We start from the raw sequence: 22,276 nt of genomic DNA on the forward strand, positions 1-22,276 counted from the left end.
TTCATTTCTAATTTATTACTGTTAGATCTCAGCGCTAAAAACTTCCGTCTGTTATTTTGAATTGTTTAAATCTGTTCTTCCCCAAAGAACAGTAATACAATCATCTTCTAGTTTAACACCATTTGCATATCATTAAACACATTAATGGCCTATAATCTACTTTTCTTCTGCCTAAAATTTTCTTAAGCTCTTTATGAAGCACCAGTGGGTTTTTACACATTTAAAAAATAGGTTATGATCCCTCAAATAATGTTGTAATTAGGTGTTCAAAAAGCAAAGCCAACACAGAAATGGGCTGGGGAAGTCTGCATGTCATTGTTCAGTGCAAACTTTTAAATGAAAACACAAATTTCATTGTCTAGGGAATGTGTGTTCAGTTAATTTCAAAATCAAATACAATCAAGAAATCTTGTTCTGCAATGACTGGACTTGCCCATGATATGAAAAATATTAACTTCAGTTCTCAGCATTTCATCAATCCTTCTTGGAAATGTGATTGAACTTGTAAACATCCTTCTACAAGAATCCTTTTCAAAATTATCGTAAAATTTCTGATCTTGCTTCTAAGACTACTGACACTTACTAACAAATAGATTAACTTGGAAACCCTGTTTTCTTTTGATAGTTAAATGGATCAAATCAAAGAATTGAGATAATGGACTAAAAAGTGCCTCTGTAGGAATGCCACAGAGTGGCGTACCGGCAACCTTAGAAGCGTGTGCAGGATAAGTGCCAGCTCTGTTAAGTTTTATTAGTGTTTTAAAAATATAGATAACAGGGGTGGGACAGGGAAGGTGGGAGGGAGACACAAGAGGGAGGAGATCCAGGGATATATGTATAGCTGATTCACTTTGTTATAAAGCAGAAACTAACACACCATTGTAAAGCAATTATACTCCAATAAAGATGTTTATATATATATACATATATATATATATATAAAAATAACAAAAAAAAATCCTCTGTCATACCACTCACCCATTCATGGAAGTGACACTCGCTGATGCTAAGGAAATCTGTTTTGAATCTTTGGGGCAATGCCTTCCGTGCTTCTCTGGCAGTTCACCCAAGAAAGGAGCATGTGACACCCTATGTTCAAAAAGACTATGGGACAGGGACTTCCCTGGTGGCGCAGTGGTTAAGAATCCACCTGCCAATGCAGGGGACATGGGTTCGAGTCCTGGTCCGGGAAGATCCCACATGCCGCGGAGCAACTGAGCCCGTGTGCCACACTGCTGAGCCTGCGCTCTAGAGCCCGTGAGCCACAACTGCTGAGCCAGCGGCCTAGAGCCCACGCACTGCAACAAAGAGTAGCCCCCACTCGAGACAACTGGAGAAAGCCCACGCGCAGCAGCGAAGACCCAATGCAGACAAAATTAAATAAATTTATTTTTTGAAAAAAGAAAGAAAGACTATGGGACAGAAAGACCTAATGCTTTTCAACACTCATCCAGTTCCCCTTGGATGAAAGAATTGCCAAGCCAAATCAGGGTCTGGAATAAGCAGAGATTCTTGCTCTACAAATCTTGTTCTGACTCCTAAAAGGACTATTATTAAGGGTGTTCTCACTGGTAATCGGAATTGTTTGTTAAGTGAATAAAGTTCTTTAACGGAATGAACTAAAAATGGTACAATTTCACCCTTTGTCCTAACCTCAGAGTTCAGTTTCTGAAACCCTTGGAACTATTTGTACTTCCAGTTGAAAAACTTTAAGATTATATGGGAAAATGAGGTTATGGAGAAATAGTTTTAAGAAAGATTTTATTAATATTTCTTACATTTGTTAAAGTAAAATAGAAACAAATATTTTCAATGACATTCATTTTAAATTGGTAAAAATAGGTATTATATTGATTAACATCTATCATTCTGTGCTCATGAAAATTTTTTTTTAGGTTGTTCTTCCCTTAAATTTTTAGTCAGCTGTTCATATATGGACTAAATTTTGTTGCAGACTATACAGTGCCATGACTGCCTCTATTCACTGACTCAGTGCTACAAAAAAATACGTAACTCCCAGCCCACATACCACCAAGCTATAGGAAATTCCATCTCAGTCATTACTGGGCTGTCCTTTTTCAGGTTCACACCAGAATCAGGGAGGTTTACATGATGTTAAGAAAATGGAGGAGGGACTTTTGATTTCCAGTCTCTAACGATCACAGTTGACAATGACATTATCTAAGCTTTCAGTGGTTCTTTGAACCTCAGTTATTCTTCGCTGCCTCCCTGATTATCCTGGGGCCAGGGCTCATTGACAAGACTGACTAGAAGCCAGCTAATGACCCAGAGTCCTGTGCATCAGGTCGACATTCTCTTCAAAATCCACGTGGTTTCTTAGGAGTGGAGCATGTACTTAAGTTAAGCCAATCAAAATAGATCAATTCCCTGGAACTATGATTGGTTCAGTGGTGTCCAGGTGGCTTAACCTGCTTAGAATGCTGGGACAAAGGCTCTTTGTTTCACTCTGGATGATGTCAAATGACGATGAGCTTCCTGGAATTTCCGTGGCCATTTTGTGGTCATGAAATAGCCAACATACGGAAGAAAGAACTCAGGGAATCAGAGCATTGGAGCTGGTTCTTCTGAGATAATGATTCTCCACACATGGCAATTATGTGAACCACATCAGCCTCCTTATTCTGTAAATCAGTCTGAGTCAGATATTTTTTCCTTTCTTGAACCCCAAAGGGTTCCATTAGGGTCCTAATGGAATGTGGAAGTGCACATGGAAGTGAAGGTGAAGGTGATGTAAGTTACAGACTAAGATTGTTGAAGAAATAGGACTGAAGAGGTCTGAAGGAAAGGACAATGGGGACAGCTCTAGCTTATGAAATTAGCAGCCCTTGTTACTTTTTTTTTAACATCTTTATTGGAGTATAATTGCCTTACAATGGTGTGTTAGTTTCTGCTGTATAACAAAGTGAATCAGCTATACATACACATACATCCTCACATCTCCTCCTTCTTGCATCTCCCTCCCACCCTCCCTATCCCACCCCTCTAGGTGGACACAAAACACCAAGCTGATCTCCCTGTGCTATGCAGCTGCTTCCCACTAGCTATCTATTTTACATTTGGTAGTGTATATATGTCCATGCCACTCTCTCACTTCATCCCAGCTTACCCTTCCCCCTCCCTGTGTCCTCAAGTCCATTCTCTATGTCTGCGTCTTTATTCCTGTCCTGCCCCTAGCTACTTCAGAACCATTTTTTGTTTTTTGAAGATTCCATATATATGTGTTAGCATACAGTATTTGTTTTTCTCTTTCTGACTTACTTCACTCTGAATGACAGTCTCTGGTCCATCCACCTCACTACAAATAACTCAGTTTCGTTTCTTTTTATGGCTGAGTAATATTCCATTGTATATATGTGCCACATCTTCTTTATCCATTCACCTGTCGATGGACACTTAGGTGGCTTCCATGTCCTGGCTATTGTAAATAGAGCTGCAATGAACATTTTGGTACATGACTCTTTTTGAATTATGGTTTTCTCCGGGAATATGCCCAGTAGTGGAATTGCTGGGTCGTATGGTACTTCTATTTTTAGTTTTCTGAGGAACCTCCATACTATTCTCCACAGTGGCTGTATCAATTTACATTCCCACAAACAGTGCAAGAGTGTTCCTTCTCTCCACACCCTCTCCAGCATTTATTGTTTGTAGATTTTTTGATGATGGCCATTCTGACAGGTGTGAGATGATACCTCATTGTAGTTTTGATTTGCATATCTCTAATGATTAGGGATGCTGAGCATCCTTTCATGTGTTTGTTGGCAATCTGTATATCTTCTTTGGAGAAAAGTCTATTTAGGTCTTCTGCCCATTTTTGGATAGGGTGGTTTGTTTTTTGATATTGAGCTTCATGAGCTGCTTGTATATTTTGGAGATTAATCATTTGTCAGTTGTTTCATTTGCAAATACTTTCTCCCATTCTGAGGGTTGTCATTTCATCTTGTTTATGGTTTCTTTTGCTGTGCAAAAGCTTTTAAGTTTCATTAGGTCCCATTTGTTTATTTTTGTTTTTATGTCCATTTCTCTAGGAGGTGGGTCAAAAAGGATCTCGCTGTAATTTATGTCATGGAGTGTTCTGCCTATGTTTTCCTCTAAGAGTTTTATAGTGTTTGGCCTTACAGTTAGGTCTTTAATCCATTTTGAGTTTATTGTTGTGTATGGTGTTAGGGAGTGTTCTAATTTCATTCTTTTACATGTAGCTGTGCAGTTTTCCCAGCACCACTCACTGAAGAGGCTGTCTTTTCTCCATTGTACATTCTCGCCTCCATTGTCAAAGATAAGGTTGACCATATGTGTGTGGGTTTATCTCTGGGTTTTCTATCCTGTTCCATTGATCTATATATCTACTTTTGTGCCAGTACCATGCTGTCTTAATTACTGTAGCTTTGTAGTATAGTCTGAAGTCCAGGGGCCTGATTCTTCCAGCTCCATTTTTCTTTCTCAAGATTGTTTTGGCTATTCAGGGTCTTTTGTGTTTCCATACAAATTGTGAAATTTTTTGTCCTAGTTCTGTAGAACAAACAGAACTAGTTTGTTGGTAGTTTGATAGGGATTGCATTGAATTTGCAGGTTGCTTTGGGTAGTATAGTCATTTTCACAGTGTTGATTCTTCCAATCCAAGATCACGGTATATCTCTCCATCTATTTGTATCATCTTTAATTTCTTTCATCAGTGTCATAGTTTTCTGCGTACAGGTCTTTTGTCTCCTTAGGTGGGTTTATTCCTAGGTATTTTATTCTTTTTGTTGCAATGGTAAATGGGAGTGTTTCCTTAATTTCTCTTTCAGATTTTTCATCATTAATGTATAGGAATGCAAGAGATTTCTGTGCATTACTTTTGTATCCTGCTACTTTGCCAAATTCATTGATGAGCTCTAGCAGTTTTCTGGTAGCATCTTTAGGATTCTCTATGTATAGTATCATGTCATCTGCAAACAGTGACAGTTTTACTTCTTCTTTTCCGATTTGGATTCCTTTTATTTCTTTTTCTTCTCTGATTGCTGTGGCTAAAACTTCCAAAACTATGTTGAATAAAAGTGGTGAGAGAGGGCAACCTTGTCTTGTTCCTGATCTTACTGGAAATGGTTTCAATTTTTCACCATTGAGAACGATGTTGGCAGCCCTTGTTACTAAATGGTAGCAAAATAACTGCTTCATCAACTGTTTTCTGCTATGTCCTGGGACTCAGAAAATGCCTACCAAGGCTCTCCCATTAGGGAATTGTTAGGAAAAACTCAAGACATTGGAGTCTTTGGGCTTCTTTTTATAGCCCTCAATAAGGTCCCACAAGAGAAAGGTACAATAACACAATTTTTTGTGAGACCTTTCCTGATATATTTTCAAATCTAGAAAATATTGCTGCCCGAGGGGCCTATCCCCTGGAGCAATATGTTTTCACGCTTCAGGAAAAGGGGGAATTTTAGCTAGAAAAGGGAAGCTAATATTAATTGTGAGTCACTCGAGAGCAGAGTCTCAAAAGCTAGACATTATGGAGAAAGAAAAGAATTTTTAAAATCCCTTGGGCTCCCATTTCATACCAAGAACCAGGCCTTGATGACTTAAATTTGGATTTTTCTTTAAGCCAAGGGAAGTGATGATGCAGTCATGATGTAAACAAAAAGTTCCTGTTTTGCAAGAAAATGGAAAAGCCTGGCCGCCTGACTCCAGTGGACTGTAGGGAGGAGGTAGTAAAAATTACAATGAGGACATCAGAGGCAAATGTGGCACCTCATGGCCTGAGGAGCAGCAGAAACTTCAGAGTGTGTAGGGGAGAATAGTCAATGCTAATAATCTGCTTTCCCTGCAGGGAGCTGCAAGTCTCTGGGAGAAGTCCCGTATACATCCTGATACACAGCAATGTGGTACAAAACTAGAGATCAGCCTACAGTTGTGCAGGTTGAGCACTGCACAAGAAATCCATGTCTGTAGGGCAACACTCATTTCACAGACATCATAGATTCATACATTTATTATGGCAGTTTTAGAGCATATGGCAGCAACAAGTTCTAACAAAATCAGTGTGACAATGTCCCAACACTGGAAGGAGAGTGTCTTAAGGAAGACTCATCTTTTTCTAATTTGCACAGAATGCCATGTGAGTAGCTTAACCCTGCCTTTCCCCTGGCACCACAAGATTATATAAGCATCTTCCATTTCACACAGCCTTCATGGGAGGAGCTAGGAAAGGTGGAGTATATTTGAAAGATTGAACATCTACCCCAAAGTAACTGAGTTAACCCAATGAGACAGTTTAAGCAGGAAGAAGTGGATATATCTTTAATTCACAAGGAAAATAATTTTTTGCTCCCTGCTATCCAGCAAGTTGGTGATTCAGACCAGCGTGATCATTGTCTCTCAGATGCCCAGGTTTTGACTAAAGGGGGCCCACTGGAACAGAGAGAGAGGAGACCATACCTTTCTTTAAAATAATCCTGTCTACCTGTGACCTACAAGTCAGGTTGACTACAGGTCCAATCACAAGTGCAATGGTTCTCAAACTTTCATGTTTATAAGAATCACCTGGGAATCTTGGTTTAAAAGATTTTTATTCAGTGAATCTTAGGTGGACTGTGAGATACTGCATTTCTAACAAATTCCTAGGTAATGCCAATGCTGCCAGGCCCTGGGTCCGGGTGTTGAGTTGCACAGTTTTAGAGTCTAGAAAGTGGTTCTCGGACTTTCACGTGCAACTGAACCACCCTGAGGGCTTGTTGAAACAGAGTGCTGGTATTGTGATTTATAGTAAGAAATATCTGGTCTTCATCCTCATTTCTAGCACAGAGCTCCTAAAACTCTTGTAATTTCCTAAGTGACAAGAGCACCAGGAGCATCTCGTGTTCTAATATTTGGCGTTTGACCCCATCCCTGAACCAGGGCTCCTGAAACCCTTGAAATTTCCTTGGTGATAGGAATTTTAATGAGGTGACTGGGTGGGCTCCTGAATGGCTCCTGGATGAAGGTTGGTCACCTGAAAGAACAAGCCATGGTTAGAAGCTTGGAACTTTCAACCCCACCCTCCTTTCTCTTGAGAAGGGAGAAGGGCTGAAAATGGGGTTCATAGTTCATCATGCCTACATGAGGAAGCCTCCATAAAAATCCCCAAAGTATGGGGTGTGGAGCTTCCAAGTTGGGCAACACATCCATGTCAGGAGGGTGACACACCCCTACTCCACAGGGACAGAAGCTCTTGCGCTCAGGACCCTCCCAGACCTCGCCCTGTGTGTCTCTTCACCTGTGTTCATCTGTATCCTTCTTCATATCCTTTAGTAAACTGGTAAACCTAAGTGTTGCCCTGAGTTCTGTGAGCCACTCTAGCAAATTAATCAAACCTGAAGGAGGGTTATAGGAACCTCTGATCTGAAGTCCAACTGGACAGAAGCTGTGGGTAACCTGGGCTCCTGCTACTTGTGACTGGCCTCTGAAGTGAGGCAGGAGCCGTCTTCTGGGACTGACCCCTTAACGTGTGGGATCTGACTCCCTCTCCATGTAGATAGTATCAGAATTGAGTTAAACTGGAGGACACCCAGCTGGTGTTGCCAGGATTTGCTTGGTGTGGGGAAAAACCTCCACACATTTGGTGACCAGAAGTGTCAGAAGTGGTGTTTTGTGTGAGTGCTAAAGAAGACACATGGAACACACATAGTAAAGGAAAAACTGGGTATGTTTTTTCTTTAAAGCCCCAATTCCCAGAGATTCGGATCCAGTAGGGCTAGGGTGGGGTCTGAGAATTTGCATTTCTGACAAGTTTCCCAGTAACCCTGATGTGGGCGAGCTACACACTGAGACCCCAGCTCTAATCTCATGCCACTCTCTCCCAGGATCTTCTTTGTCAATTACCACCTACCAGAGAAAAAGTACTGCCTCTCCCACAGTGAAGGTACAAATGTATACAGCCTGCAGGCAGGGAGTATATCTGTGGGCCCCTCCCACTCCCAAGGCCAGTCCCTACCTGCAGTTTACTAAGAGACAGAAATCATTACGTTTCAAAAACTGTGTCCAGGTAGGTTTCTGGCTGTGGTTTCTAACTCGCAGAATTGAACAGACTGAAAGCTGCCGGGTTTTAAGGGCTGTATAGCCTTTCACCTCTCTGGTCTCATGGCACTGAAATGGAGGCTACATTTGGTTCTTTTGCCAATAGTGCTCTCCTGTATCTCTTCCACCAGGTCAGAAGCTGTTGGAGAGTAGAAACCACATTTTATTCACCTCTGTATCTCTTCCAAGCCCGTGCTCAGCTCTCTTGCTAAAAATGAACATAAAGTTTTGCACATTCTAGATGTAACAGGAATCACATTTAGAAGATATTAAACAGCTACACTTTCTATTCTCATATGACTGATGTTCTCTCAAAGCCCATCCATCATTAAAGCTCAGTTTACTGCCCAGGAAAAAAGAGGGAGGTATCAAAGAGTCATAGTTCATGAAAGAAGATATTACTAAGTGATGTCCCATTGGGTAGAAAGCTGAAGCAGATATACCTTCTGATTCTAGGAGGAAGCCATGAGGTAGAGAAAGCTAGAGCAAGAGAGAGGACATGCCCCTGGGGTCAAATCAAGAGAGGTCAAGGAGGAAAGGCAGAAGCAGAGGGGGCTTTCCTGTTTGGGGCCTGAGGAGGAGACCACATTCAGAGAACTCCTGCAAAAAATAAAAAGAGAAAATGGCAACAGAAGAGAAAAATAGACATGGTAGTATGCCATGAGGGTGCAAAAAAAAGGTATCTGGGAACGGTCAGCTCATGTGGGGCAGGGTAGGTATCCAAACACTCTGACATGCTCCCAGAGGTGGAAAGGTGTGGAAGAGTGAGGAGGGCGGTGGGAAGAGCAGGGGGAAACTGACCCTGTGGCAGAAGCTATATGGTGGAAAACCATAGACCCAGGATGGAGGGAGGTGGCTGAGACCCAGAGAATCTGCAGCTTTAGTGAGGACCAAGGTGACGGAGAAACCCTGGACCCCAGTAGGCCACCACATCGCAAGTCATGCTGACTGCAGTGTCAGCAGTTTCTACCAGGAGGATCCCCAGTGGATGGACAGGACATCATCTCAAAGGCTAGAGGGGACCAGGGGACAGCATCAGGACCCGGAGGTGGACATCACCCCTTTCCTCACCACAAAGAGGACAGCTAAGCTTCCCTTCCACCCTGGAGTCATCTTGTGGATATCTAAGGTGAGTCCTAAGAGGAAACAGGAATCTTGACTTTGAGTATTTATCCAAAAGATACTAAACAAATCTCTAAAAGACTGTTTAAGCAGCAGAGCCTGAAATATCCTCAATGTGAAAATTTCAGTTTTTTACCCACCTTCAGCGGGAAAGGGGGGAGAAAGAAGATAATAATAGTTTCTTCTCCACATCCAAATGTCCATGTAAAAAGGTGTCCTTGAAACTCAACAAAAATGTGACAAAGTGTGTAGGATTTTGCTGTTACATTCATTTTGTATAAGCCTAGTTTATTTAAGCTGAAGTTTCTTCCACTGGAAAATAATAGCAGAAAATGGAGCTACTGGGAACAGCCCAGAAACAGTATCCAGGACACTGTGTGTGGCAAGAATGGATGGATAGATAATGAGGAGGATGACCTACTCTTCAAAAGTTTCCTTCCTCTTTACTTCAAAACTCATTTCCCCCCCCCTCTGGCATTCATCCGTTGAAATGAATTGCCCCTCCCAAGGAGGATACACACAAAGATAGAATGCTAATAACCACAATACCTAGCACCTCAGCTTACTTACAGTAGGCATTGAAGATTTATTTGGTCATTCGATGTGCTAATTAGATTTGAAGAGAGATATCATGAAAATTACGTGGTGTACTTGGTTGATTTAAAGAAGGGAAGACAAGATGAGAGCTCCTAGGAATATCCATGGAGCTGACAAGGGCTGGGTATGGTCATACTTTGTAGTAGCTGCTATTGGATGGAGAGCAGGGCTACCTGTCTGCTGTCCTAGATGCGCTGGAAACAGAGAATGAGCTCGCTTTGAGACATGACTTTCCTCTTAGTTCCAACTGAGTTGGTAGGTTGGCCTCTTTTTCTCCTTCTCCATATTCTGCTCTAGAGAGGCATTTGAAGAACATCTAGAACAAAATCCTCCTATTATGGGTGCGGAACCTGAGCTCACAAAGGTAAAATAATTTACACAACTTCTAAATGACAGAGACTGGAATAATTTTCAAGCCTCCCAGGTCAGGTTTTTCCTTTACTGCAGACTCCTCTGGATGCAGGCAACAAATCAAACTGTCAGAGGGGGGAAAAAAAATTATTGGCCCAGAGAAGTAAAGTCCAGGGGCAATTTCGGGTATGGCTGAATTCAAATGCTCAACTCAGTTTGCCAGGAAGACATATTTCACCATCATTCCTTTCCACCTTTTGCTATTTTGGCTTTTATATCATGTCAAAGATGGCTACTGGCACCTCCAGGCTGGGGTTCCACAACTTAGAAAATCCAGTGGGAAGAGAGAGTCTCTTTCCTGACTCGAGATGCTGGTTCCCCTGCCTTTGTTCACTGCTTTAAACCAGTCACTGTGGTTAGAGTTTCTCTCATAGATGACACATGCTCCTGGAGTATAAGACAGTCACACCCTAAGCTCAGAGACTGAAAGGAGAAGAGAGAGTGGCTTCTTAACGGAAAATCAGAATATTGTTACCAAAAGGAGGAGGGAAAAGAGTCTGTTTCTATGACAGCATCCTTCTAGGCTGTGTGGTCCAGATACACCTGTGACACCAGACACACACCTTGTATTATTCTCAATTGAAAGGAAGGTTAGTTTATTTAATCTTATGAAAGGGGAGAAAATGGCCTTCTTTTCATAGAGAATAGACACCTTGCACAACGTTCACTCTGGAAGGTAATGTCAGGAAGGATCCTGGCAGGCAACAGGGGCTCACTCCAATTCAGATAATCTAAGAGAGTTTAATAAAGAGATATTTACAAAAGCAAAGGGTGTAGGGGAGGTACAAAGATGGTGCAGTACCTGGAGGGTAGTAACGTCTGGGTTCCCTGACCCCCCTGGCCCTGAAGGGGCAAGAGGAGGGGGTGACCCCTAAACTAGGAGGCACAGAGGACTGTTTGGAGAGGGCAACTGGACTGAAGCTGTGATCTTTAGTGAGGATACAGCCTCAAAATGGGACCTGGGGAAACAACAAATTCCCAAACCTTCCTCTCCTCCCTCCATCCAATTTTCTGTAGAAGGTCTCTATTGGGTGACACATCAGAAGGCCAGAAGCAGGAATCTCATCATTGTGGATCATAAGGTCAGCCTCTCAGAGCAACATGCTGGACAGACAAGGATCAAGATTGGGTCCAGAGGAGGAACAGACAGTATTCACTTTCTCAGTTACATTTGCACTCTATCATGGGCCATGAGATGTCTGATTGTATGCCCTTGTCTAAATTCCTATACTGCAGCATTGCCCGCTAAACATCTATAATTGAAATCCTTTGAAACATGTGGGATTGTGAACATACATGACAACAGCCACAGTGAGGCCCACTGGGGCTTCATTTTGGTTTGGGGTCATAAGACTTGCTCGAGTGTTTGTTCCTTTGTTTGCTAGCTTTGTGGCCTTGAAAAAGCCAGATAATCTCTCAGAGACGGAGTTTCCTCATCTTCAATATGAAGATAATATTTCCCTTGCCCATCTGATGGTATCTGTCATTCAGTACAAATGAAATATTAGATATAAAAGTGTATGGGGAGGGCTTCCCTGGTGGCGCAGTGGTTGAGAGTCCGCCTGCCGATGCAGGGGACACGGGCTCGTGCCCCGGTCCGGGAAGATCCCACAGACCCCACCTGCCGCGGAGCGGCTGGGCCCGTGAGCCATGGCCGCTGAGCCTGCGCGTCCGGAGCCTGTGCTCCGCAACGGGAGAGGCCACAGCAGTGAGAGGCCCGCGTACCGCAAAAAAAAAAAAAAAAAAGTGTATGGGGAATGACAAAGTACTAATTTCATATTGATCATTTCAGCCTTTGTATGTGAGCATAGGTAATATAATATGTTTTATTTATGGCTATGCAGTTTGGTAATTCTTACATCAGGAAAAGTTCTAAAGTGCATTTGATGCATTCTATATGTGGCAGTATGTTTTAACCATGTGAAATTTGAAATGAATTAATGAGGAATTAACCTCCAGTTTACTCCAGGATTGCATTGAGGAGATGATTTACTGTGATTCTGCTTATTGCTGGGGGGAAAATAAACAAGGTTAATCAAGTTTTCTGCCTGACAAGTGAGTCACTGTGCTTATTATCTGTTTATGAGTAGACAAAAGCACAAAACATCCTTGAGTCCCAGTGAGTTCTGCGAGTCCTTTAAAAACTGTACATTAGCCATGGACCTTCCTGCTAACTCTCCCCTGCAGTTTGCTGAGGATATTTTCCATAATATAACTAGACTTATCACAATGTATTTCTGCACTGCTGGCTCCTAGGACAATTGCCTAGATTTTTAAACCCCAGATTGGAAGCTGTGGTTTGATAAAAACTGCTTTGGAGAAAATGGAAACACTCCCCTCATCCCCTCTTACCTCCCCCTTTTCTTCTTAACCCCCATCCCTCTATGAATATCCTGGTTCCTAAGACTCTTTTGATCAGATTCCCTTATTGTCCCAGTTTCATGAGAACTCATCAGTGACAGCTTCCAGGGGTGCACTGAGAGTATACTATGTGTTAAGAACTCTACATCCAATATTTTACTTAATCTCCCCAATATCATATGAAGTAGGTGTTATTATCTCCATTGTATGTGAAAGGACTGAAGCTTAGAGAGGCTTACAGCAGAAGAATTTGAATCCAAATGTCTGAGTCCAAAGCCTGTGACCCTAACCACCATACTTTATAGCCTATCTGTTTCCATGTTGTTCTTTCTCTCTTATAGTAAAATCCGATTGATCCTCATAGAAGAATGGGTCTTACTTGGGTCAAGATGCAGAGGGAGTTTTATTCTTCTCATTTCAGAAGACACTTATGTACCCATTGCAGATACATCACTGATACTTTTTTGGGAAAGGGACAGCCACTATCCCCTGAGGACCCTATGTTAACAGCTGAGAAGGGAATAGCTGTATTGAGTTGCTGTTCTCTGTTAGTCACCATGAAGTCTAGATTCTAATTATTGCGATATCACAATTCAAGGCCATCTGCAAGACAAATGGTCAAAAGCCAGAGTGCTCAGCTTTGCAATATACTATTGTGGTAAAAACATAACACAGGATTTTTTTTTTTTTTTTTGCGGTACGCGGGCCTCTCACTGTTGTGGCCTCTCCCATTGCGGAGCACAGGCTCCGGACGCGCAGGCCCAGCGGCCATGGCTCACGGGCCCAGCCGCTCCGCGGCATGTGGGATCTTCCCGGACCGGGGCACGAACCCGTGTCCCCTGCATCGGCAGGCGGACTCTCAACCACTGCGCCACCAGGGAAGCCCAGGATTTTTTTTAATATAAAAAATGTAGGAGAATGCTCAGTGACTGAGAATCTATATATGGAACTTAATCTATTTTTCCTAAATGACGGCCATAAGAGGTTAAGCCCAATGATATAAACTTTACCTTGCTGAATTTCCCCATCAATTTCATGCTGTTCATATTCCATTTCTTTTTACTTCTTAAGCACATTGGAGAAGTATATGAGAAAAAATGCACACTCATCTTTTTAAATGATATAAGAGATAGTGAACAATTTAATAGAAAGAAAAGAAAAACACTCAACTCATTTATTAATTCTTTTAATGAATTTTTGTCAAGTGCTTAATTTTTGCTGGGTTCCAGGAGTACTGGGAAACTTCTAGTCTAATAGGGGATCCAGGGACAAGCAATGTAATATAGTGAGTATTACAGTAAGAGTTAAGTAAGAAGGGTGAGTGGGCATGACCACAACTGACTCAGAGGGTCTAGGAAAACGTCCAAGAACACTTGCTGTCTCCTTTGAGATCTAACGGCTGAGTAGGCCTTAATCAAGCTGGGGGAGGGTGTTTCAGGCTGAGGTGCAACACAGACAAAAGCCTGGCTCCATTTTAAGGAAATGAAAGTAGTTCAGCGTTGTTGGCACTGTGAGGGAGGAAGTGGCAAAAGATAAAGAATGGAAAGAAGCAGAAGCTAAATCTTAGAGAGTCTCTTAGCTCCGTTAAATAATTTGGACTTTTCTATTAAGGTCAATAAGTAGCTATTAAAATTTTTAAGCCAGTGAATGACACGATCAAATTTGTGCTTTAGGAAGACGATTACTCTTGACTCCAGGTCCCAGAGGACACTGGTCTGGGTTGGCGTGCTGGTGCAGTGACACTGACCTTCACCTCTGAGGAAGCTGAGCCCTTGTTTTCCTTGCCTTTGTTGGGCCATAGATGTTGCAATACAGCTATGTTTAGACTCTACATACAGAAAACCCATATTCAAATGAAACATCAATTCCTGTAAGGACAAATTTCTGTCTCCCCAGAGTGGAAGATGTCTGTTGTAAACAACCTGCTACCAAAAGGCTGGCTGCTCTCCTTGGTCTCCGCTGCTGGCAGGTTGGGCATTCAAGAGCAGCATTAGCTAGATCAGTGGGGACCCATCAAGCCTCTGCCACATGCCCACTCTGTTCTTGCGCCTTTTGTGCAGCACAGAATCATCCTTCCCCACTGGTCGTTGAGAGACCCCTCTGCAGTGGATGTTCCCTGGGGGACAGTAATATCTGCATACTTTGTGCCCATTCCTGTAGGTGAGTCTACATACCTCTTCCCCAAACTTGCTTGTCCCTAGTTTTCCCGTCCTTTTCCTTCCAGACGCAAGGCCAATCATCCTTACAAAATGGGTAACCAAGCTTGCTGTTCATCACTTTCTTACTGAGTAATTTCCTATCTCTCCCTTGACTAACGGACAGGTCTAAGATGCAGCTTTTATGTCTTCTCAGGGGATGGACACACAGAATTGAGCGATCAGTCACATCTAGTGGCAGCCTGCTTGCTAACGAATCCTCATACTGGCTCTCCTTACACCTACTTTCCCCTTGCCCTGATCTCTGGGATTATTCTCAAGCCTTTAAGCTGTGCTTCCAAGGGAGCCCAGGCTAAATGGTTGGCATCAGGAGTGACCCTAGAAAGCAAACCATAAGAATGGGATTTTCAACTTAGATTACTAGTGGTAGTTACTATGACCCTGCACTGGGTGCATCAGAGTTGGTTGAGTATTCATCCAGGTTGCAGAATTTTAACTGTGACGTCACACCAGTGACAGCTATAAAGAAAGTGCCTAAATGTTCTAGATTCATTTTCCCATTCTCACAAGCTGGGAGTGCAGTGGGATAAATTACTATGTTGTCACACTTTTCTGAACATATGGAAGGAAAGCTGTTGGTGATCAGGGGGATAGCTGAATTGGTGCTGTGGGTGCTCAGGTGTCTTCTTTCCCTGTGAAATATTTCAGCATTTCTTCTTTCTGATGATTCGGTAACTGATGGCATTTTCCACCTTCATTGATTCCATGCTCTAAATCAGTGAAACTCTACCCTGATGTGTACAATTGAATTGCCTCAGTGCTTAAAAAAAATCAATGCATGTATGGACTCCATCATTTAAATCAGAATGTCTAAAAGCGGGGCCCAGATATCTGTGTTTTTAAAAGCTCCTCTCATGGTTGTAATGTGCAGCCAGGGTTGATGACAGCACTTCCAGACCAACAGAGAGGGGAGGGTGGAGGGTGACTTACATTCATTGAGCAAGCACTACCATTGGCATCTTCCCTTTTTATATATATATGCAGTTTCAATAACAGTGATATGGGAAAGAGTAATCAGATTTCTTCTTGAAGGAACATGCCAACAGTTTGGTAGAAATACGTATATTTGATGCTTGGGGTAAAAGGTGAGTTCTCCCAAGGGCATGTTCAAAACAAAACTGTTTCAAAAATCGCAGGCATATGACAAGGAGAGGAATTGGATGGCCTTTGTGGGCCTGGGAAAGAGAATGTAAAGAAGAGGGATAGGAAAGAATAAAGCACAAAGTAGCCTGCTGTGAGCCTCCAGATCTTCCACGACTCAACTCCCAGTGCTTGGGATTAGGACACCTTGTTGACATAGTAAGTGTTAAGGTCTCTGCCCAGGTGACATGGTCAGTATGAAAACAGGAGCTGGATGGTCAGAAATGTCTCTCCCAAGGTCTATGTCTCAATGTGATAATAGCTAATATTCACTGAGAGTAATTTTAGACATTCAGGAGTTGCAAAAAGAAGTTGAAAGATGCTGTCTGTCCCATTGTGACAGAAAAGAACCTGCTGATGTCAGGAGATCACCTTGGTGATGGGCCCACAGCTAGTGCTACACTTATGAGGCTCCACAGAGAGCCAGTGGGACCAAAAATGCCCCTCCAGGGTGCTAAGCTCTTGAGAGTAATCATGAACCAGCACCTCCCAAAGGGTGTTCTGTGGAACTGGAGTTCTACGGACGTTAAATGAAAAAAATATACAAGGTTTCCTGATCAAAGACGTCGGTCAGAAGGGCTAAATGAAAGGTCTTCCAAAGTCTTTAGTTTGCTAAATGAGCCTGGTGAGGGTCCAAGAGGGGAAACAAGACTGCAGCTCTCCTGCATGTTCTCATGAAATACCTCAAAGACCCCAATTCCCTGAGAGTCATTTTGGGAAATATTCCTACAGGCCTATGTATGAATGACTGATGACAAATAGATGTTTTTGCAAGAAATGAACAGAGACAAAAAGATATAAGTACATGCACTTGTACATTTTAAATTTGCCTTCTTTTTAAATCAGAAACAAAAGTAAGTTGTTTTTCCTTTTTCTAGAAATAAGCCTTCATCAAAACAAACTGTTAGGCCACGGGAATTCACTGGGCATTTCCGCTACTGGTGTCTCGCCGCAGGGCCTATCTATTGAAGACAACGTCTGGAAGCTTCTACATTGTCATTGTTGGCCACCATGATAATCCAGTTTTTGAAATGGAGTTTCTGCCAGCTGGAGAAGCAGAATCCAAAGACGATCACCTCCATCTGAACGACTTCGTAGCTCACACTGCTATCGACCTCGTAGACAGAACATGTGGCTGTCAAACAACATGTACCTGAAGACGGGGGACGAGTTCAGTGAATGGTTTGTTTCAGCATTCATCACTGCAGGTCATATGAGATTTATTATGTTGCATGACGTCAGGCAAGAAGCCAGAATAAAGAACTCCTTTATCGATGTCTATGATTTATACATAAAGCTTGAAATGAATCCATTTTATGAACCCAATTCTCCTATTTGGTCAAGCGCATTTGACAGAAAAGTTCAGTTTCTTGGGAAGAAACACCTTTTATGCTGAATGCAAAAAATTCAGAAGTAAACAGTGTCACTACAATAGGGTATACTCAGGAATGTGTATATTGTAACTAACTTGATTAAACAGCATGGAAAAGTTTTAGTTGTAGTCTCAATCTATTGAAACCTAATGCAATTGCTTTCATATTTAAACATAGTATATTCAGTTTCTTACGATTATCAACAGATTGATATTTGCTTGTGAACCGTGTTATTTACGAAGAGTTCTTTACCGGTAATCTTGAAATATTTCTATTTTAAAAATTGAGAATAAGCTTTTGAATTTCCTCATTCAGATAGCTTGATCTTGTTCCAAATGTCATGGTCAAGATTTGGTAGGCAGATTTAAACCCAAAAGCTTCTGCAGTAGGGGATGAAGTTGATAGCACATACAGGGGCTCATCTATACATCTGAGATGTTATGAAAACGTATAGGCAGAATACATAGAAGTAGTATATGTACACTAAGAAGCCAAGAAGCCAGAGCAGACAGCTTTGCGGTGCCAAATGCCACAGGCCTGCCCCTGTCGGAGACTGGGAACGGCGATCCTCCTGCAATCCTAGAATCCTGGATCCATGTTTGTCAAGTGGGAGGCTAGGACCAAAGTGACAGGTTATGTTCTTATGTTTCCTTTCCTCAGACAGTAAACTAAAGATGAAGTGAGCCCGTTGATAGCTGTACTAGGAAAAAGTCGTACGGCAGTTTTAGAATTGTAAGCAAAGAAAAGCTTGCATCACATTAAACCTTGCGCTCTTGGCTGTTTACGCTGTATATCATACCGGAGGGGGCGGGAGTGACTTCTTTTGTACTGTAACGGTGTGGGATCTTACAGTAAACCAGTAAATGTCCATTGAAAAGCAAGTAATATAACTGGGTATTTTCTGTGCTAATTGCGAGCACAGAAAGAAGTTTGTTCCATTCTGAGTAACCTGAGCAAGTAATTCTAAGTTTGGTCTTGTATCTTTGTGTGAAGCTGTTAGCATAATTTTTTACCATATTTATTTGATATCCTAAATAAAGATGTTTGTCCAAGGAAAAACTAACAAAACAAAACAAAAAACAAGCTGTTATCCTGCACGAGGCATTGTGTACTCCACGGATGCTTATCCCCCATTGGTTGTACATGAGGTAATGGCTCTGCATAGTTATTTCACTGACTCCTTGAAACTGCAACTCCCTGTTGAGAGCTGAAGTAATATACGTGAGAACAGTAGGGAGCCCGAAAGTAAAGAATTCATCCCGCTGAATGTTTTCCTATCGTACGTTCATGATGTGACTCCACAAGTCGACCGCAAACCAAGAAGCAGTTCACATTTATGAGCGGGAGGTTAGAAAGAGCTTGTGCTTCTGGGTCAAGTTACCTTTACTGAAGTGGAGAGAGTGTGATGATGTAGCTTTGGAGTGGGAGGCAAGAGACCTGAATTCTTGTCCCAGTGATACATACTCTTGCTATGTGACCTTGGCCAAATGCCTAGTTGTCTCATCTGTAAAGTGGGGCTTAGATGCTCTTGCAGGTCTCTTCCAGTTTGAATCTAGGTGTATCTGGATAACTGCACGAAAATAAATGTAAGCCATTCCAAAGTGACTGGAGAAAACCTTGGAGAACTTGGAATGTACAAAAAGGGCCCTCCTTAGGAAAGACCCCTTCTTAACAATGAGGCTCCTGAAGTTTTACAGCCGTTATTCTCTGTGGGCCTAGGGGTAGAGATAACGAGATGCTTAGTTTGAGAAAGGTTTACTCATTCCTAGGGCTCCTTTTCTTACTCTGTTGAAGGTTACACGACGCTGGGAAAAGGCTGAGGGGCCCAGGCCCTGAGTCTCCACGCGATGCTGCTATCCACTCACATGAGTGTCCAGCCATGATGCTCCTGTGCTCAGCTGTGGTGTCCAGGGATGTATGTCTCCACGCCTGCTTAGTCCTCTCTTGCACCCTTGCAGCTGTCCCTGACTTGAAGTTTATATTGATACCTTCTTTCCCTCTGCCCTTTACTTCCTCGTGGACTACTGGAGCTCTCACGGTGGAGCAAATATTTTTCTGAGGGTTGTGAAGAGCTCAGTCTGTACCAGAGCAACAATCTCTGTCCCATCGCCCAAGAATGGTCAGCATAACTTTCCTTAGAAGTAGTAAGACAACAATATGTTTGAATTTTCATATGCTGTCATATTAAATTCTCAATGATTCACCTAATTGTGTCTACCTATTAGAATTTCTGATGTCTGAATTGGAAGGTTGGCGTGGCCAGGATGTATATAACTTGAACAAAGCTCTCCATGTGATTCTAGCATTCTCTCCATCTCTCCACTCCCCCACCCAAACATGAGGCCTCTCTCCTTCTTTGGTCCTTTAGCTCTAAACATAGAGAAGCAGGACATTTTTGTTGACCTTAGCAGTGTTTGAAAGGTTCATTTCATTTGCGGCTTTAGACTCCCTGTGTGAAATTATGGGAAGAACTGTAACAGAATACATTTTTGTTCATGTGACCTTTTTCCCATTTTAGGTATATCCTTCTAAAATGTCTCTCTCATAATACTGCCCCCTCCATAATTCAAGCCCCTGGACAACTGGTAGAACCTCCAGCGTGGTCTTTCCTGCGTCTTCTCATCCATTCTTCATACAGCAGCTAGAGGGATCTTCTAAGAAGCCTGATCGGGACTCATCCCACTGAAAACTCTCTTGGCTTTTACTGCTCTTAGGGCAGATTCTAAAACTCATAACATGGTCCACAAGAGCTTTGTGGTCTGACACAGTCCTAACGATATATCAGATCTCAAGTCTGGCCACTTATCCCCTTTCCTTAAGCTTCCATCTCACCGGCCTCCTGCTTTTTGCCTTGCTCCTTTCTGCATCAGGGCAAATGCTGGTCCTTCAGCCTGGGACCATCTTTGCTCCATTTCTTCATGTTCCCAGTTATAAATCATCATGTAGTTGGATAAGGATGCCACTTTCTTAGGTTGCGGAGTCTATGATTATTACTTAGAAGCCTATCTGAAACTTTAGTTCAATGAGTAGTGTGTGTATAAAAGTTAAAATATCTTTATTTTTTTCACATGGGGAGCCGATTTTTTGGCACTGTTAATTGAATGGCCATCCCTCCTGTACGACACAATGCCACTTTTCCCGTATTTCTTGATTCTGGTGTGAACCTAAGTCTGTATCTACACTCTCTCCTCTTTTACTGAACTTGAGTGCCTATTTTTATACCATCACCACACTGCGTTAATTACCATATAGTTTTATAATAAATCTTTATATCTGGTAAGGAGACTCTCCCCCTCCTGACTAATTGTTCTCCAAGAATTTTTCTGTTCTTGGCCCATTACACTTCCATTGGGCTTTTTGGACCAATTTATCAAGTTCTGTGAGGAGACTCTGTTGAAATGCTCGTTAGAGTTGCATTGAATTTTACAGGTATATTTTGGGACATTTTACATATTTATGACTTCTCACCCAGGAAGCTAGCATATGTTTCTATTTTGTGTAAATCTTTTATGGCTTTCAATAAAGTTTTATAATATTCTCCATAAAGATCTCAGACATCTATATTAGATTTATTGCTAGGTCACTTCTAGATTTTATTACAAGTTTTTGATACTGCAAATGGCATTTTTAAAAATGTATCCTTTCATTGGTTGTGGTTTGTGGTTGATGCACAAGAATGAATTCATTTTTCCTAAGGTAATCTAGTATCTAGCAACTTTGATGAAGTCTCTTAGTAGCTCTAGTTTTTGCCTTTCAATTCCTTTAGTTCCCTATGTAGAAATTAATATTTTGCTCACAAATAATGACAATTTGATTTTTCTTTACCTATCATTTTAACTTGTATCTATTTTCATATATTATTCTGCTAACTAGGTCTTTCATAATAATGTTGATTAAAACTGGCATAACAGACATCCTTGTCAGATTTTACTATTAAGTGTAATATTTGCTCTTGGCTTTCTTTGTGATTTCCTTTCTCAGGTTAAAAAATTTGTTATAAGTTCGTATTATAAATTAGTATTAGCATTATGAATGCTTTCTCTGAATTTGCAGAGATTACCATATGTCATAAAATGAGATGGAATATTTTCCCTCTTTTTCTATTTTCTAGACCAGTTTGTATAAGATAAGAATTGGTTTTGGAAGAACTGTTGGAATTTGCCTATAACATCATCTGGACCTATGCTTGTTTTTTCATTCCTTATTTATTTCTCACTTCTGCAGATTTTCTTTCTATCATGTGAAACTGGGAAGCACACTTTTTAAAAATTTCTATATATTATATATAGTATCCTGAATTTCTACATGTTATGCAAGTTTTTGTATTAACGTGATCCACCAGCTTTCTAAAATCAGAAGTCTTGGATTAGCCCTTTAAAAATTTTTTTTGCTGGGCTTCGCTGGTAGTGCAGTGGTTAAGAATCCACCTGCCACTGCACGGGACACGGGTTCGAGCCCTGGTCTGGGAAGAGCCCACATGCCACGGAACAACTAAGCCGGCGTGTCGCACAGCTAAAGCCTGCGCGCTGCACAACTACTGAAGCTTGCACGCCTAGAGCCCGTGCTCCGCAACAAGAGAAGCCACTTGCAGTGAGAAGCCCGTGCACCGCAACAAAGACGCAGCAACCAGAGAAAAGTCTGAGCACAGCAACGAAGACCCAAAGCAGCCAAAAATAAATAAAATAAACTTATAAAAAAAATTTTTGTTTTGCTTACTATTGTAAAATGAGATCTCTATTTTATTATCTATTCTTGCTAGTTAATACTGGTATATAGGAGGCATACTTGCATTCAGTTCTAATCACTTTGCTAAGCTCTTTAAAATGTATCCAGCATATTATCAGAGTCAGCAGTCTGCGACTGCAAAACAATATTTTATTTTCTTTGGTATTCAAGATACAAAGAGTACTAGGCCTATTGCATGGACTACCAGAAATCTATTTTTCTCCAGGGTTTCACTTTCCAATAGATTTTGGAGAAGCTCTAAGGAATGTATCTACATAAATG

At 41.7% G+C, this 22,276-nt stretch overlaps 1 pseudogene; it reads left to right on the top strand.

Moving 5' to 3' along the window:
- The window catches only part of LOC101287008 (trafficking protein particle complex subunit 2-like), a 35,057-nt pseudogene extending 13,191 nt beyond the window's left edge, over positions 1–21,866 (top strand).
- The last annotated feature ends 410 nt before the right edge of the window (positions 21,867–22,276 follow it).

This window comes from Orcinus orca, chromosome 2, assembly GCF_937001465.1.
Source record: "Orcinus orca chromosome 2, mOrcOrc1.1, whole genome shotgun sequence".
Classification (NCBI taxonomy): Eukaryota; Metazoa; Chordata; class Mammalia; order Artiodactyla; family Delphinidae; genus Orcinus; species Orcinus orca.